This window comes from Stegostoma tigrinum, chromosome 7, assembly GCF_030684315.1.
Source record: "Stegostoma tigrinum isolate sSteTig4 chromosome 7, sSteTig4.hap1, whole genome shotgun sequence".
NCBI classification, from domain to species: domain Eukaryota; kingdom Metazoa; phylum Chordata; class Chondrichthyes; order Orectolobiformes; family Stegostomatidae; genus Stegostoma; species Stegostoma tigrinum.
In genome coordinates this window covers 26,881,073-26,896,542 of record NC_081360.1, presented here as the reverse complement: position 1 = coordinate 26,896,542, position 15,470 = coordinate 26,881,073, and the positions used below count along the sequence as shown (strand labels likewise).

At 45.0% G+C, this 15,470-nt stretch overlaps 1 protein-coding gene across 26 annotated transcripts in view; it reads left to right on the top strand.

Moving 5' to 3' along the window:
- Positions 1-332: 332 nt before the first annotated feature.
- Positions 333-15,470, top strand: part of LOC125454137 (microtubule-associated protein 2-like) — a 245,952-nt gene continuing 230,814 nt past the window's right edge. For 21 of the 26 annotated variants that reach the window (XM_048534559.2, XM_048534589.2, XM_048534586.2 and 18 more), the window contains exon 1: positions 333-458. The gene's annotated coding sequence lies outside the window, so the exon portion shown is untranslated. Of the gene's footprint in view, positions 459-1,078; positions 1,097-4,311; positions 4,410-15,470 lie in introns of those variants that run through there. The other 5 variants (XM_059647124.1, XM_059647122.1, XM_059647125.1 and 2 more) reach the window with 3 other exon arrangements.

Below are 15,470 nucleotides of genomic sequence, written 5' to 3'. Positions count from 1 at the left end.
CATGTTTGCCCAAAGAGATCCTTTCCCCTCTCATTGTGCGCAAATCCGTGCAAAGTCAATGGCTGTTTTCATTGTGGAAACTCGGTCACTTCTGGTGGCGCGGGAGTGAATGACCTTCTCCTTCCTGACAAATTTGCTTTGTATTTTCTGGAAACAAAAAAGAACTGTCCCCTTGCATCTACTTCGTGGAAACTGACCGGAAAAGTTGCATCTGGAGGGTCCAGTGACCCGTGCCGAAGCAGCAGCGCGCAAAACCCCATTCCGCCCGCTCGACACCCTCGAACCTTCGGAGGCGCGCCTCGCGTTGCGGGCGGTGGCTGGGCGGGGCTCCGGCGAGGGCGCGCACGCTGTGTGCGCGCACTCCGCCCCGCCCCTCACGCTGCCTGTCTGACTTTCAGTCTGCAGGCTCCGAGCCGGCGACAGCAACCTCCAGCCAGCAGCGGCTTGAAGCTGTGCAGGTAGGTGTCATCTGAACCGCAGACAAAGAATAGAGCACGCTTGGGCGGAAAAAATCCTTTCTTTTGAAAAGGAATATATATATATATATATATATATATATATATGTATAGGTGGAGTGGGCCTGCCTGTTTCCAGAAACCATTTATAGCTGAGTTTATGTGTGTGAGAGGGGGAAACAGACGCTGTCAGAAAGGAGCACTTTGCTTTTTTATCCCCTCCCCCTAGGCTGTGGTCCACGATGGATGGAGAAGCTTTGTGGGCTCTGAAACGCTATTTCGACTATATAAAAAAAATCCCTGCTGCCTCTCGTCTGCTGTTTATCCCCTCCATTGCTTTTTGTTTCTTTTATTCTTGCTTAAACCTCCCCCCCTCCATATGTTAAACTGCCCTTTCCTCCCTGCACTCATTCTGTCCGTTTTTTTCCAGCACTGTCATCCATTCTTGGCAAACAACGGGAAGGGAAATCTCTGTATCCCCACCCATATACACACACACCCACCCACCCACCTCCCCCTTTTATGTTACTGAGGGGCTGTGCAGAAGTAGGGTTTTGGGGAGAGATAAAATCGGAAAATATTTGCTGAAGACAATGCGGGATCTAACGTGTCTTTGTCTGCGTGGGAATTTCAGGAAAATTGTGCGTCTCTCTGTTAAGCTGCCGGTTGTCTGCAGCTGATTATACGAAAGGGGGTGGGGAAGAATTCTGATTGAATGGTCTCTCTCTTTTGTTCTGTTTCCAGCTTTCCATTATTGATTTATAAATTAAGATTTTTCCCCCTCCCCATTCGATTCACAGTCGTAGATCAGTATCGGCGCGGTGATCATTTACGTGGTAATGTAAGAATCGATTGGAACGGGCGTACGGTTTTTGCAAAAGCAGGACTGCGAAGAGCGAATTGTGTTAAGAAGGGGAAAAAACACACATTATCCCACCGATTTGGGCGGTGGTATTTAAGATGTGTTTGCATCAGCGCAGTTATAACACTGGCGTTGTGCTCTCACGCTGATAATGGCAGGCACCGGTATTATCAGTAGTTGACAGAATATTCCAGCGGCCGCACAATGCAGCGTGAGCCGCCTCCCAGCCTCAGCTAACGGTACTGCTGCTAATGGCAGCGAGCAAAGGGATTGATGTGTGTGCTGCAGTGGGGCTTTTGCATTAGAGGATTGAACAAGAGGGATGGTCCCGGAGACAAGAGTGCGCCTGCGTCTCTGCACCCCCTCCCTGTGGCGGGGGGGCTGGGTGGTCGGCGGTGCTAATGGTCTCCGAGGAAGAGCTGCAGCCCAACCCACCTGTCTGCCAGATGGTGCTGGGAGCAGGGTCCTCCAATTTCTCTGTAATTGGCATTCACTTTACATCGTAACCAGTGCACACAAAGCCAGTAGATTCAGTGGTCTGATCCTGTTCCTTTATTCGTCTCTACTTGCCCCAAGAGGCATCTATTCCTCGTATATTTCAAGACTGAGGCTTGAGTACTTAAATGCCAACCAGCTTTCTGCTTCCAAAGAAGAAAATCAGAAGCTATTTGAAGTGAAAGCATTCCTGGATTTGATCGTGCATTAACCCATTCTGTGCAGATACAGATGCGCAACACTTGGATTGCGGGAAACTGTTGCACACAAAATGTAAAATGATTTGGGTTTGTTAGATGCGTGAGGAGAAATTTTTTAAAAAGGGCTTTTGTTCTGAATTTATGAATAGCTTGGCTCAAGGGGGCACCAGATATCTAGCAGTCGACTTTTGGAGGCGTTCCAGCTGTTGAAAATGCGATAGGAAAGCTCGGCCCAGTTGTTGTTGTTATCTGTTTAAAAGGCCAATGTGCGAACGATCATTGCGATGTGTTACATACAATAGGACCCCTGGGAGTAATTGACTGGAAGAGTTCCAGCTATGCCATAAATCACAGGAGTCCGACTAAATGGTTTGTAAATACCATTTTGTGTTATAGCCTTTAACACAATAGCAGGCCTTTGCAGTTTGTACATTAGTTGTCTTTTTGTTCTGTCTTTCCAACCTTATTTTGAGGACGTTTCCCATATTGGTGGATTGATGCATGGCAATAGCAGAAGAAAAATGCCTGGTAAAGTTAGTTCCAAGTGTTAGGTGACCTGCTTTGTTGTTGTCATCCTGCATTTTGCATCTGTTGGCCATACATCAGTGTATTTTAATTTGTCCAGACTGTAATCAGTAGTATACATTCTGACTGGGGAATTGGGTATTGTTTTTAAACCTGACCTGACCTTGTCTAACAGCCACCCCAATTCACTTCTTCTGGAAGTCAGTGGAGAGCAACCAGGATTACGAAGCCTAGTTGTAGAGCTCAGAAACAGACCTTTCAGTCCAACTCATGCAAGTTTCCCAAACTAAGCTAGTCCCGCTTACCTGCCTTTGGCCCTAGTATTTCTCTAAATCTTCCCTATTCATGTACCTGTCCAAGTGCCTTTTAAATGTTGTAACTGTATTTGCTTCATTCCACATTTGAACCTCTGTGTGAAAAAGTTGCCCCTCCAGTCCCTTTCAGACTTTTCTCCTCCAGCCTTGATATGCCCCCTTGTTTAGAACTCTCTAGCTCTGGGGGGGAAAAAAGACTTTTACTATTCACCTTATCTAAACCCCTCATGATTTTATGAATGTCTACGAGGTCACCACTGAAAACAGTCCCGGCCTATCTAGCCTCCCCTTATATTTGAAACCCTCCAGAACTGGCAACATCTTGGTAAGTCTTTTCTGAATCCTGTAGAGTTTAACCATATCTTTCTGGGTGACCAGAACTATACAGTGTTCTCCAAAAATGGCCTCATCAACATTGTGCACAACCTCAATGTGACGCCCCACTTGGGCATCTGATCAATGAAGGCAAGTGTGCTAAACTCCCTCTTAACCACCTTGTCTCGCTGTGGTGCAACTTTCAAGGAAGTATGCAGCCAAACTCCTAGATCTTTCTGTTTGACAGCACTACTTTGGGCCTCATTGTTAACTGTAGCATTTATCCACATTAATGTTCCTACTTGTTGCTCTGGTTGAGATCGTCTGGGATCATCTCCCAACCTGGACCCATGTGAGGATTTTCCACTGTCTGTGGTACGGTGTATGCAGTGGAGCTGCCAGAATTGTAGCCATTTGACACTTTTAAAAACATTTATGTACTGCCAATTCCATTATCTCGAACAAAGGAAATGGTTTTTTTAAGCTAATGGGTTGTTGATGATATTGCCAGGCAACTAGTTTGACTGCAACATAAGAAACTGATGGAGTCTTAACACAGTCAATATGGAGGTGATGTTCCCTGTTATGGGAAAAACAAGAAATAAGGGTCCCAGTTTAAAAATCAAGTGTTACCTATTTAAAACTAGTAAGACTTTTTCTCTGAGGGATGGGAATCTTTGGAGCTCTATTCCTGAAGAGAGAATTGAGGTACAGTCATTGAACATTGTTATGGCAGAGGTGAATAGATTCTTGTTAAAGAAGGATGTGAAAGGTTTTTGGGGTAGTCAGAAACATGAATTTGTGTGCTCTTATTGAATGGGGGAGCAAGCTGGAGGGGCTGAATGCCCTACCCCTCTTTCTTCGTATCTTCGTAAATAGTTTGAGAGTATGAGGGCACTGAATTGATAGAATTGATTGAATTTCTGAGGTCATATGGTTAATGATTGGACATCAGTATGATGTCGAATGTGAGCATTGTGTCAAGAGTCTGGAAAATACTGGAGTAGTGAAGACTGATAACAAAAAAACGAAAAATGATGTCAATTTTGGAAAAGGCACATTTGAAACAAACTTTTTTTTTCTACTCATTCATAGGATATGGGTGTCATTTGCTGGACCAGCATTTGTAGCCCATTACCAGCTGTCTCCTTGAATTGCTGCAGTCCATGTGTTCTAGGTAGACCCACTATGCCATTTTGACCCTGTGACACAAGGAATGGCAATATATTTCCAAGTCAGGATGGTAAGTGGTTGGAAGGACAGCTTGCATGTAATAGTGTTCCCGTGTATCAGCTGCCGTTCTCCTTCTAAATGATAGTGCGTGAGAATTTGAAGGTACTTGCATGAATTTCGGCAGTACATTTTGTAGATGGTGTACACTGCTGGCTCTGGTGGGGGTGAATGTTTGTCATTGTGATGAGCTAGTTTTGTCCTGAATGGTATCAAGCTGCCTGAATGTTGTTGAAGCAGCACTCAAAGCAAGTGGGGAGTGTTTGGGGATTAGCCAAGGTAAAGGTGCCATGCAGGTTTAAAGTGTGCGGTGTGTCTGCGTGGAATGCTTTTTAGAAGGTCAGCGCAGACTCAGTGGGTGAAATGGCCTCTTTCTGCATTGTAGGGTTTCTGTGATTCCGTCACACTCTTGACTTCACACTAATGCTGAACTCCAGTGAACATCCCCACTTCTGACCTTACGATGGATGAAAGGTCATCAATGAAGCAGCTGAAGGTGGATAGCCTGAGGGCATTCTCTGGAAGAACTGTTGTGAAAATGTCCTGGAGTTGAGATAACTGATCTCCAACATCTATGATTGTGTTTCTTTGGTCTAAGTATGACAGGCAAGGGATATACACTGATTCCTATTGACTTTAGTTTGCTCGGGCTCCTTGATGCCACACTCGGACAGATGCAACCTTGATGTCTAGGACAGTCACTGTCACCTCTGAAATGCAGCTCTTTTGGCCCTGTTTAAATAAAGGTTGAAATGAGGTCAGAAGCTGATTGGGTCTGGCAGAACACAAATTGATCATTCAGCAGATTATTACGAAGCAATTTTTCAAAAAAACACTTGACACCTTCCATCATTTTACTGATGATTGACAATGGACTGGAGTAGGAATTGTCTAAGTTTGATTTGTAGTGCTTTTTGCAGACTGCCCACAGGACATTCTGGGCAAGTTCTCCCATTTTTGGCTAGATGTCAGTGTTGTAATTGTACTGGAACAGTTTGGCTAGGGGAACAGCAAGTTCTGGAGCACACTTCTTCAGAATGATTGCTGGAATGTTGCCAGGCCCCTAGGCTTTGCAGTATCTAGTGTCTGAAGCTCATGGAGTGAATTTGAATTTGGTGAAGACTGGCATTTGTAATGCTGGAGATCGCTGAAGGAGATGGAGATGGGTCATTCACTTGGCACATCCTGCTGAAGATTGTTGCAATTATTTCAGCTTTGCCTCTTGCACTGATGTGTTAGGATTCCACAGCATTGAGGATAGGAATTCTTACGGACCCTCCTCTTCTAATCAGCTATTTAACTGTTTATGATATTCGTGACTGGCTGTCATAGGACTGTAGTGTTTAGACTTGATGAGTTGCTTATGGAATTGTTTATCTCTATATTATCACTTGCTGTTTGTTATTGCATGTAGTCCTGTATTGTTGCTTCAGTATGTTGTCAGCTCACTCTTAAGTACATCTAGTGCTGCTTCTGACTGCCCTCTTGCACTCTCAATTGAACCAGGGTTGATGGCCAATTTGATGGTTGTGGTGGAGCCGACGATATGCTAGGCAATGAGGTTACAGATTGTTTGAGTACAAATCCTGCTACAGCTGATGGCGCATGTTGCCTCATTGGCCACTCTGGAGCTGCTAGATCTGTTCATCACATTTATCACAGTGCTGGTGCCACACAACATTTATATAAGCTATTATCATTGTGAAGGTGGGACTTTGTACCCACAGAGATCGTGCAATAATCATTCTTACAGATGCATCGGCAACAGGCAGTTTGGTGAGGATGAGGACAAACATGATCCCCCGTTTATTCTCTGGCCACCTTCTGCAGACCCATTCTAACGGATCAATCCTTTAGGACTAAACAAATTTAGTCCACAGTGTTGCTGCTGATCAACACTTAACAATAGCTATTATGCATCCTTACCACCATTAGTGCTTCCTTGAAGTACTGATTTTTCAACTAATGTGGAAGGGGATGGGGCACGTGGTAGCCAACAACAGGTTTTCTTGCCCATGTTTGATTTGGTGGCATGAGACTTAATGGGATCTGGAGTCAATGTTATGGACTCCCAGGACAATTCCCTCCTGATTGAATGCCACTTTGCCAGGACCTCTGCTGGTTTTGACCTGCCAGTGGGACAGGGTATACACAGGAATTGTGATGGTGTTATTTAGGACATTGTCTTTAAGGTATGATTCTATGAATGTGATTGATCTGTGAGACAGCTGTCCCAATTTTGGCACTAGCGGCCAGATGTTGGTAAGGAGGAATTTGGAGGGTCTCGGGGCTGTATTTGGTTTTGTCTGTTCTAATATCTCAGAGGATACCAGATGTTTCGTTCTCTTTTGAAAGTTTCCAATGATTGAAACAACAAAATGGCATGCCAAGCCATTTCTGATGGCAGCTATCTGTTAATCTCATATCTGCAGTCGTACATCGACTAGACCAAGCAAAGATAGCTTTTCATCCCTAAAGGGTATTACTGAACCAGATGGGTTTTGAGAATCATTTCGTGATTAAAAGTCATTGTTAGACTTTTAATTCCAGATTTTTAAAAAAAATTGGAATCACATTCTACCATCTGCCATTATGGAATCTGAAACCAGAACATTACCTGGGTGTTTGAATTGCTCGACCAATTACAGTACTATGGTTGTTTTCCCCTGTGGTGGTCTAAGTACCCACACAATGCTGTTAACGAGTGAGTACCAGGATTCTGACCAAGTAACACTGAGGGTAATGGAGATAATGGGAACTGCAGATGCTGGAAAATTCCAAGATAATAAAATGTGAGGCTGGATGAACACAGCAGGCCAAGCAGCATCTCAGGAGCACAAAAGCTGACGTTTCGGGCCTAGACCCTTCATCAGAGAGGGGGATGGGGAGAGGGAACTGGAATAAATAGGGAGAGAGGGGGAGGCGGACCGAAGATGGAGAGTAAAGAAGATAGGTGGAGAGAGTATAGGTGGGGAGGTAGGGAGGGGATAGGTCAGTCCAGGGAAGACGGACAGGTCAAGGAGGTGGGATGAGGTTAGTAGGTAGATGGGGGTGCGGCTTGGGGTGGGAGGAAGGGATGGGTGAGAGGAAGAACCGGTTAGGGAGGCAGAGACAGGTTGGACTGGTTTTAGGATGCAGTGGGTGGGGGGGGAAGAGCTGGGCTGGTTGTGTGGTGTGGTGGGGGGAGGGGACAAACTGGGCTGGTTTAGGGATGCAGTAGGGGAAGGGGAGATTTTGAAACTGGTGAAGTCCACATTGATACCATTAGGCTGCAGGGTTCCCAGGCGGAATATGAGTTGCTGTTCCTGCAACCTTCGGGTGGCGTCATTGTGGCAGTGCAGGAGGCCCATGATGGACATGTCATCTAGAGAATGGGAGGGGGAGTGGAAATGGTTTGCAACTGGGAGGTGCAGTTGTTTGTTGCGAACTGAGCGGAGGTGTTCTGCAAAGCGGTCTCCAAGCCTCCGCTTGGTTTCCCCAATGTAGAGGAAGCCGCACCGGGTACAGTGGATGCAGTATACCACGTTGGCAGATGTGCAGGTGAACCTCTGCTTAATGTGGAATGTCATCTTGGGGCCTGGGATAGGGGTGAGGGAGGAGGTATGGGGGCAAGTGTAGCATTTCCTGCAGTTGCAGGGGAAGGTGCCGGGTGTGGTGGGGTTGGAGGGCAGTGTGGAGCGAACAAGGGAGTCACAGAGAGAGTGGTCTCTCCGGAAAGCAGACAGGGGTGGGGATGGAAAAATGTCTTGGGTGGTGGGGTCGGATTGTAAATGGCGGAAGTGTCGGAGGATGATGCGTTGTATCCGGAGGTTGGTAGGGTGGTGTGTGAGAACGAGGGGGATCCTCTTGGGGCGGTTGTGGCGGGGGCGGGGTGTGAGGGATGTGTTGCGGGAAATACGGGAGACGCGGTCAAAGGCGTTCTCGATCACTGTGGGGGGAAAGTTGCGGTCCTTGAAGAACTTGGACATCTGGGATGTGCGGGAGTGGAATGTCTTATCGTGGGAGCAGATGCGGCGGAGGCGGAGGAATTGGGAATAGGGGATGGAATTTTTGCAGGAGGGTGGGTGGGAGGAGGTGTATTCTAGGTAGCTGTGGGAGTCGGTGGGCTTGAAACTGAGGGTAATGGTGTGGTTTGAAGGGTAACCGACAAGTGCCCCTCTTGCTCTCCTTGTCCTTCTAGTTGATCTTGCTCACTGTTTCAGAAGGTGCTGTTTAACAACTCTTGATGAATTGAGCAAGTTTTGAATTGCCGAACTCAGAATGTATATTTATTGTGTATAGTATGCACAGGTTGAAAATTTCTTCATAGTATTTTGAAAACAAAATTGCCACAGCTAAGCCTTTTGTTTAAAATATCTGTTCCAATGTTGTTAAATACCAGCACGGCACAAAATAAAACAGATTAATCGCTCCTGAGATGCTGCTTGGCCTGCTGTGTTCATCCAGCCTCACATTTTATTATCTTGGAATTCTCCAGCATCTGCAGTTCCCATTATCTCAGATTAATCACTTCCATTGTTACTCTTTGGCCACTCGGCGGTGCATCAGAGCAACCCAGGGTGAAGAAAACCACACTCTTTTTTGTCGTGATGGAAGTGTGAATATTTCTGATGTCTGCCGTTTAGAACTCAGCACCAAATTGTGATGTATCTCATGCAGTATTACTCATAACTGGATTTGATGCTCATTGGAAACATGAGAATGTGCAAAAGAAGTTTTAGGTACAGGATCCAGAACGACCAATTACTGGTGCTAACAGTAGTCGTGATCACATGCAGGAAATTTTTCTGTGCTTTGTTTTGAAAACTTGTTCTTGTGAAAATAAACCTGTAATTATTTGAATTTCAGCTTTGTACCGTTAACTGATGGGTATTCATCACTTTCAAGTAGTTGTGATCTGATTGCCACAATAAATAAATAAAATAGCAATCTACTTGAACTCTTACTAACTAGTGATACTTGTGTGTTTGTAGGAATAGTATTTTTAGTTATACGTGATCTTGGTGACATAAACCAAAGTCATAGATTTTGTCTAGAAGTGATTTAATGGCAGAGTATGCTTAAAAGAAACACATTTTCAACTCACTGGAAAGCAAGTTAAAGTGAAACGGCTCTGAATTCTTATTTGGTAGTTGCTTGGAAGAGATCTATATTTGGTGAAACAAAACCAGAAATTGCGGCAAAATCTCAGCAGATCTGGCAGCATCTGTGGTGACAGATCAGAGGCAACACTTCAGGTCAAGTGACCCTTCTTCAGAATAGTACTGTTTTAAGTTCTGAAGAAGGGTCAGTGGACTTAATGTTGACGCTGATTTCTCACGACAGATGCTGCCAGACCTGCTGAGATTTTGCATAATTTCTGTTTTCGTTTCAGATTTCCAGCATCCGTACATGTTTTCGTTTTTTTTCGATTTGGTGAAAGATACTTTTGCTTCATTCAGTTGTTCGAGTATGGTGCAGTGCTATAGCAACCATTATTGATGGTTTGGCTGATGAAGTTTTTTCAGTGGTTAATAGAATCTGCAGCTGGGTTAATGTTGTAACAAATAAGCACATCTCTAAATTGTTTCCATTCATACACAGACAGGGAAATCAAATTGTGCTTATTCCAACATTGGGTGTCATTGGGTACAGTATTTATAAGTGTAATTGACTGAGAGTTCAGCATTATGAAATTGAATTTATATCATTTGACAGATGAATTCATTTGCAAACCAACAATACATAAAGGATTTGAAAAGTGTTCACAAGGGTATCTACCCAGCAAAGACTAGAATAAACAATCTAAACCTTTAATCTCTTGAAGCTCTGTCATGTTTTTGTATATCATTTAGTTTAAAAAGTGATTTTGGTGGCTTTAGAACAATGGGTTTTGAGCTTTATATCGAGAATTTGACCATAAGACTTGGGGCCATTTGGCCCATTTTAGTCTCATCTGCCACTCAGCGATCATGACTGATTGGATAATACTCAACTCCATTATCCTGCCTTTTCCTCGTCATCCATAATTCCCTTACTGAATAAAAATCTGTCTATCTTGGCCTTGAAAATACTTAATGGCACAGCCTCGATAGCTTTTCATCAATCAAAATTTCTGTAGATTCACAACCCTCAAAGAAGAAATTTCTCCTCACTGCTGTTTAAATGGGTGAATCTTTATTCTGCGATTATGTTGTCTGGTCCTAGACTCTCCCATGAGGTAAAAAAAAACAAACCTGTCAGTACCCATCCCCAAGAATCCACAAGATTACCTCTCATTTTTCTGAACTCTACAAGCACTACTTACTCAACCTCTCCTTTTTAATTAAAAGAACCCACCACAACCAGGATCAACCTACTGAACCTTTTCTAGACAACCTCCAATGCCAGTATATCTTTCCTTAGAAAAGATGTCCAGAAGTTCACAGTATTCTTGTTGTGGCCTGACTAGTGCACTGTATAATTTTAACAAGTATATTTATACTCCATTTCCTTTGAAATAAAGAACAATATTTGATTTGGTGTCCCTATTACCTGCTGAATTTATATGCAAGCCTTTTGTGATCCTTTATCCAAAGGATCTTAAACCCCTCTGGTGCTGTAACATCTCATAGTCTTTAGTCTTTAATTCTATGTGAAGGTACCAATGTTGGACTGAATGGACAAAATCAGAGGTCACACGACACTAGGTCATAGTCCAACAAGTTTATGTGACCTCACGGGCACAGCCCCTTCGTCAAGTAAAGATTAAAGTCACCAATAATTAATGTACTTTTTTTTGTTGCAGAGTCTCATTATCTCCTGATGTATTCTTTGTCCTAAAGTATAGCTACCAGTAGTGAGCGTAAAGGTACTCCAATCAATGTTATCTCAACCTGTATGGATTCTATAACTTCCTATCCAAAATCATTTTCTTGCTGTTGTACTTATGCCATCCTGTACTAACAAAATTACCGCATTACCTCTTTCTTCCAGCCTGTCCTTTTGAAAAGTCACAAACGCTGAATATTTAGATCCAAACTTTGATCTCCTTATAATCATGTCCCTGTAATGGCTATAAGATCATACCCATTAACCTGTCTTTGTCATTAGTTCATTTATTATTTCAACAAGTACATGCATTTAAAAGTCATTAACTTTGCCTTTTTACTATTCCATTTGACTCCATCTACTTTTTTTTTCCACAATGTTTGTACACTGTCCCTTTCTGCCCTGCTGTCGATATCATGCCCTGAACACTTGATGTGCAGTGCCTCCATTTAATGCTTTGTGGACCTACATATACCCTCTCCCAAAGTCCCCTTCTCCCAGTTTTAGTTTAAAGCAGTTTCCTTGGCCCTTGTTATTCAATTTGCCAGGACACTGCTCCCAACGTGGTTCAGGTGAGACTTGTCCCACTGGAACAGCTGTCTTCTGAGCAGCACAGTGACTCAGCGGTTAGCGCTGCTGCCTCAGCGTTAGCAACCCGGGTTTGATTCCATCCTTGAGTGACTGTCTGTGCAGAGTTTGCTGTTCTTTCTGTCTGCATTGGTTTCCACCTGGTGTTCTGGTTTCCTCCCACAGACCAGAGATGTGCAGGTTAGGTGAGAGATAATGGGAACTGCAGATGCTGGAGATTCCAAGATAATAAAATGTGAAGCTGGATGAACACAGCAGGCCAAGCAGCATCTCAGGAGCACAAAAGCTGACGTTTCGGGCCTAGACCCTTCATCAGAGAGGGGGATGGGGGGAGGAAACTGGAATAAATAGGGAGAGAGGGGGAGGCGGACCGAAGATGGAGAGTAAAGAAGATAGGTGGAGAAGGTGTGGGTGGGGAGGTAGGGAGGGGATAGGTCAGTCCAGGGAAGACGGACAGGTCAAGGAGGTGGGATGAGGTTAGTAGGTAGCTGGGGGTGCGGCTTGGGGTGGGAGGAAGGGATGGGTGAGAGGAAGAACCGGTTAGGGAGGCAGAGACAGGTTGGACTGGTTTTGGGATGCAGTGGGTGGGGGGGAAGAGCTGGGCTGGTTGTGTGGTGCAGTGGGGGGAGGGGATGAACTGGGCTGGTTTAGGGATGCAGTGGGGGAAGGGGAGATTTTGAAACTGGTGAAGTCCACATTGATACCATATGGCTGCAGGGTTCCCAGGCGGAATATGAGTTGCTGTTCCTGCAACCTTCGCGTCTCCCGCATTTCCCGCGACACATCCCTCACACCCCGCCCCCGCCACAACCGCCCCAAGAGGATCCCCCTCGTTCTCACACACCACCCTACCAACCTCCGGATACAACGCATTATCCTCCGACACTTCCGCCATTTACAATCCGACCCCACCACCCAAGACATTTTTCCATCCCCACCCCTGTCTGCTTTCCGGAGAGACCACTCTCTCCGTGACTCCCTTGTTCGCTCCACACTGCCCTCCAACCCCACCACACCCGGCACCTTCCCCTGCAACCGCAGGAAATGCTACACTTGTCCCCACACCTCCTCCCTCACCCCCATCCCAGGCCCCAAGATGACATTCCACATTAAGCAGAGGTTCACCTGCACATCTGCCAATGTGGTATACTGCATCCACTGTACCCGGTGCGGCTTTCTCTACATTGGGGAAACCAAGCGGAGGCTTGGGGACCGCTTTGCAGAACACCTCCGCTCAGTTCGCAACAAACAACTGCACCTCCCAGTCGCAAACCATTTCCACTCCCCCTCCCATTCTCTTGATGACATGTCCATCATGGGCCTCCTGCACTGCCACAATGATGCCACCCGAAGGTTGCAGGAACAGCAACTCATATTCCGCCTGGGAACCCTGCAGCCATATGGTATCAATGTGGACTTCACCAGTTTCAAAATCTCCCCTTCCCCCACTGCATCCCTAAACCAGCCCAGTTCATCCCCTCCCCCCACTGCACCACACAACCAGCCCAGCTCTTCCCCCCCCCCCCACCCACTGCATCCCAAAACCAGTCCAACCTGTCTCTGCCTCCCTAACCGGTTCTTCCTCTCACCCATCCCTTCCTCCCACCCCAAGCCGCACCCCCATCTACCTACTAACCTCATCCCACCTCCTTGACCTGTCCGTCTTCCCTGGACTGACCTATCCCCTCCCTACCTCCCCACCCACACCTTCTCCACCTATCTTCTTTACTCTCCATCTTCGGTCCGCCTCCCCCTCTCTCCCTATTTATTCCAGTTCCCTCCCCCCATCCCCCTCTCTGATGAAGGGTGTAGGCCCGAAACGTCAGCTTTTGTGCTCCTGAGATGCTGCTTGGCCTGCTGTGTTCATCCAGCTTCACATTTTATTATCTGTGCAGGTTAGGTGGATTGGCCATGCTAAATTGTCCCGTAGTGTCCAGCTGTGTGCAGACAATGTGGATTAGCCATGGAAAATAGGAAGTTACAGGGATTGGGTGAGGTGCTGGGTGTAGGTAGGATGCTGTTCGGAGGGCCGGTGCAGATTTGTTCGATATAATGGCCTCTTTCCACACTGTGTGGGAATTCTGATTTTACCCCAGTACAGGTGCCCATGGCCCTAGAACTGAAACCCATTCTACCCATACCCAATCTTTAAGCCATACATTTTAACTCCAGAATTCCAGAAACCATTATTTTTGAGGATTGATTGGATGAAATGGAAGTTCTGTTAAAAGTATGCCATTAAATGGATTTAAAGTGGAGCTTTCAGTATTGCCTAAAATGTTCTTTGCATTTCCATTGCTTTTTGATAAGGTAAACCACTTTCTTTTGTACAGTTGTGGTTAATCTAAAATAGCAGATCTAATTGAGTGTCTGTAATCTAGTCTCTAATATAGAACTGTTAATTATTATGATTTGAGACATCACCCATGATAGGCCAAGTTTTTAAATTGGTGTATCCAACATATATATTCAATGAAAGGCTGCAAATTGATGCTAAGAATTATAGCTGTTAGTTCCATGTTTGCCTTGTCGCAGTCTTTTGTCTTAAGGTCTAAATTAGCTCAACTATGCTGTCATCAACCAAATACTTTCCTCTGTTAATTAACTCATAATCTGCTATTGTTCAAGTCACTGTTTTTACACTTGATTTTTTTAGCTTCCTTTTGAATGCTTGCATGCAGCTGTATAATAAACCATTTTTAAGATATATGGTTTATTCTTCGAGTCATTGGTTTGCTTGGGCAATATTGTGGCCTATATTCACTATTACGGTGACATGTTAACATTCAGTCAGGGAGTCCAAGTTACTGTGGCACTATCCACTTCTTTGCGCATTGTACTGTAGAATTATGAATCATGATGGTGGAGACTACAACATTTGGTCCACCACATGGTTGACCAAGACTCTCTTCCGTGCTTGCTGCCTGCAATTAGCATACGTCAGAAGGTTGTTCGTTGGTACACAGCCTGTTTGGCTGTGCAATTCAAACGTCTTGCTTGGCCATCAAGTCCTGGGTTGGGACTTGAACCTGGAGCTCCTGGCTCAGAGACAGGTTAACAATCCACTGTACCACAAGACCCCATTGGCAGCAGCACAACCTTTTAAACTGATCATCAGCAATTGGGAAAAACAAAGGCTGTGTAGGTGCATTCTTAAAATTTACAGCGTGTCTTAAATTGATCTGAGTGTGAAACGCTGCCGCAGTGACTGACATCACATTAAATCTGGATTTTGAACAGAAATGTATGTCTTGTTTTATGAATTGTGTCTGTCTAGGTAATTTGGAGCAAAATTTATGGTATAATGGGTCCAAAACGTGCAGATAACAGTCGGGGGTCTTAGGCCTGTCATGATTAGAGCATCATTCAGGAAATAACTCTGGTTATAGTTCCAACCTTAGCACTTCTGGACTCAAGTAGGTATTAAGTCCTGGGAAGGATGCTCACTAGTCCATAGCATGAGTCTTAAGGGAATGAAATTCTCATTGCAGTTGCATGGATAATGATTTCTTCAGTTCTGGTAGCTTGGATTCCGTACCACAGGCTGAGATTATCCACCAAGAATTACATACAAGCCAGCACAACTTTCTGACCTGCTGGATACTTCCTCCAGCTGGTGCCCTGTATCTCTCATAGTTCTCCGTACCAACAGGGTGATCGCATCTCACTTGAAAGGGTGAAGATAATGAGAATACAG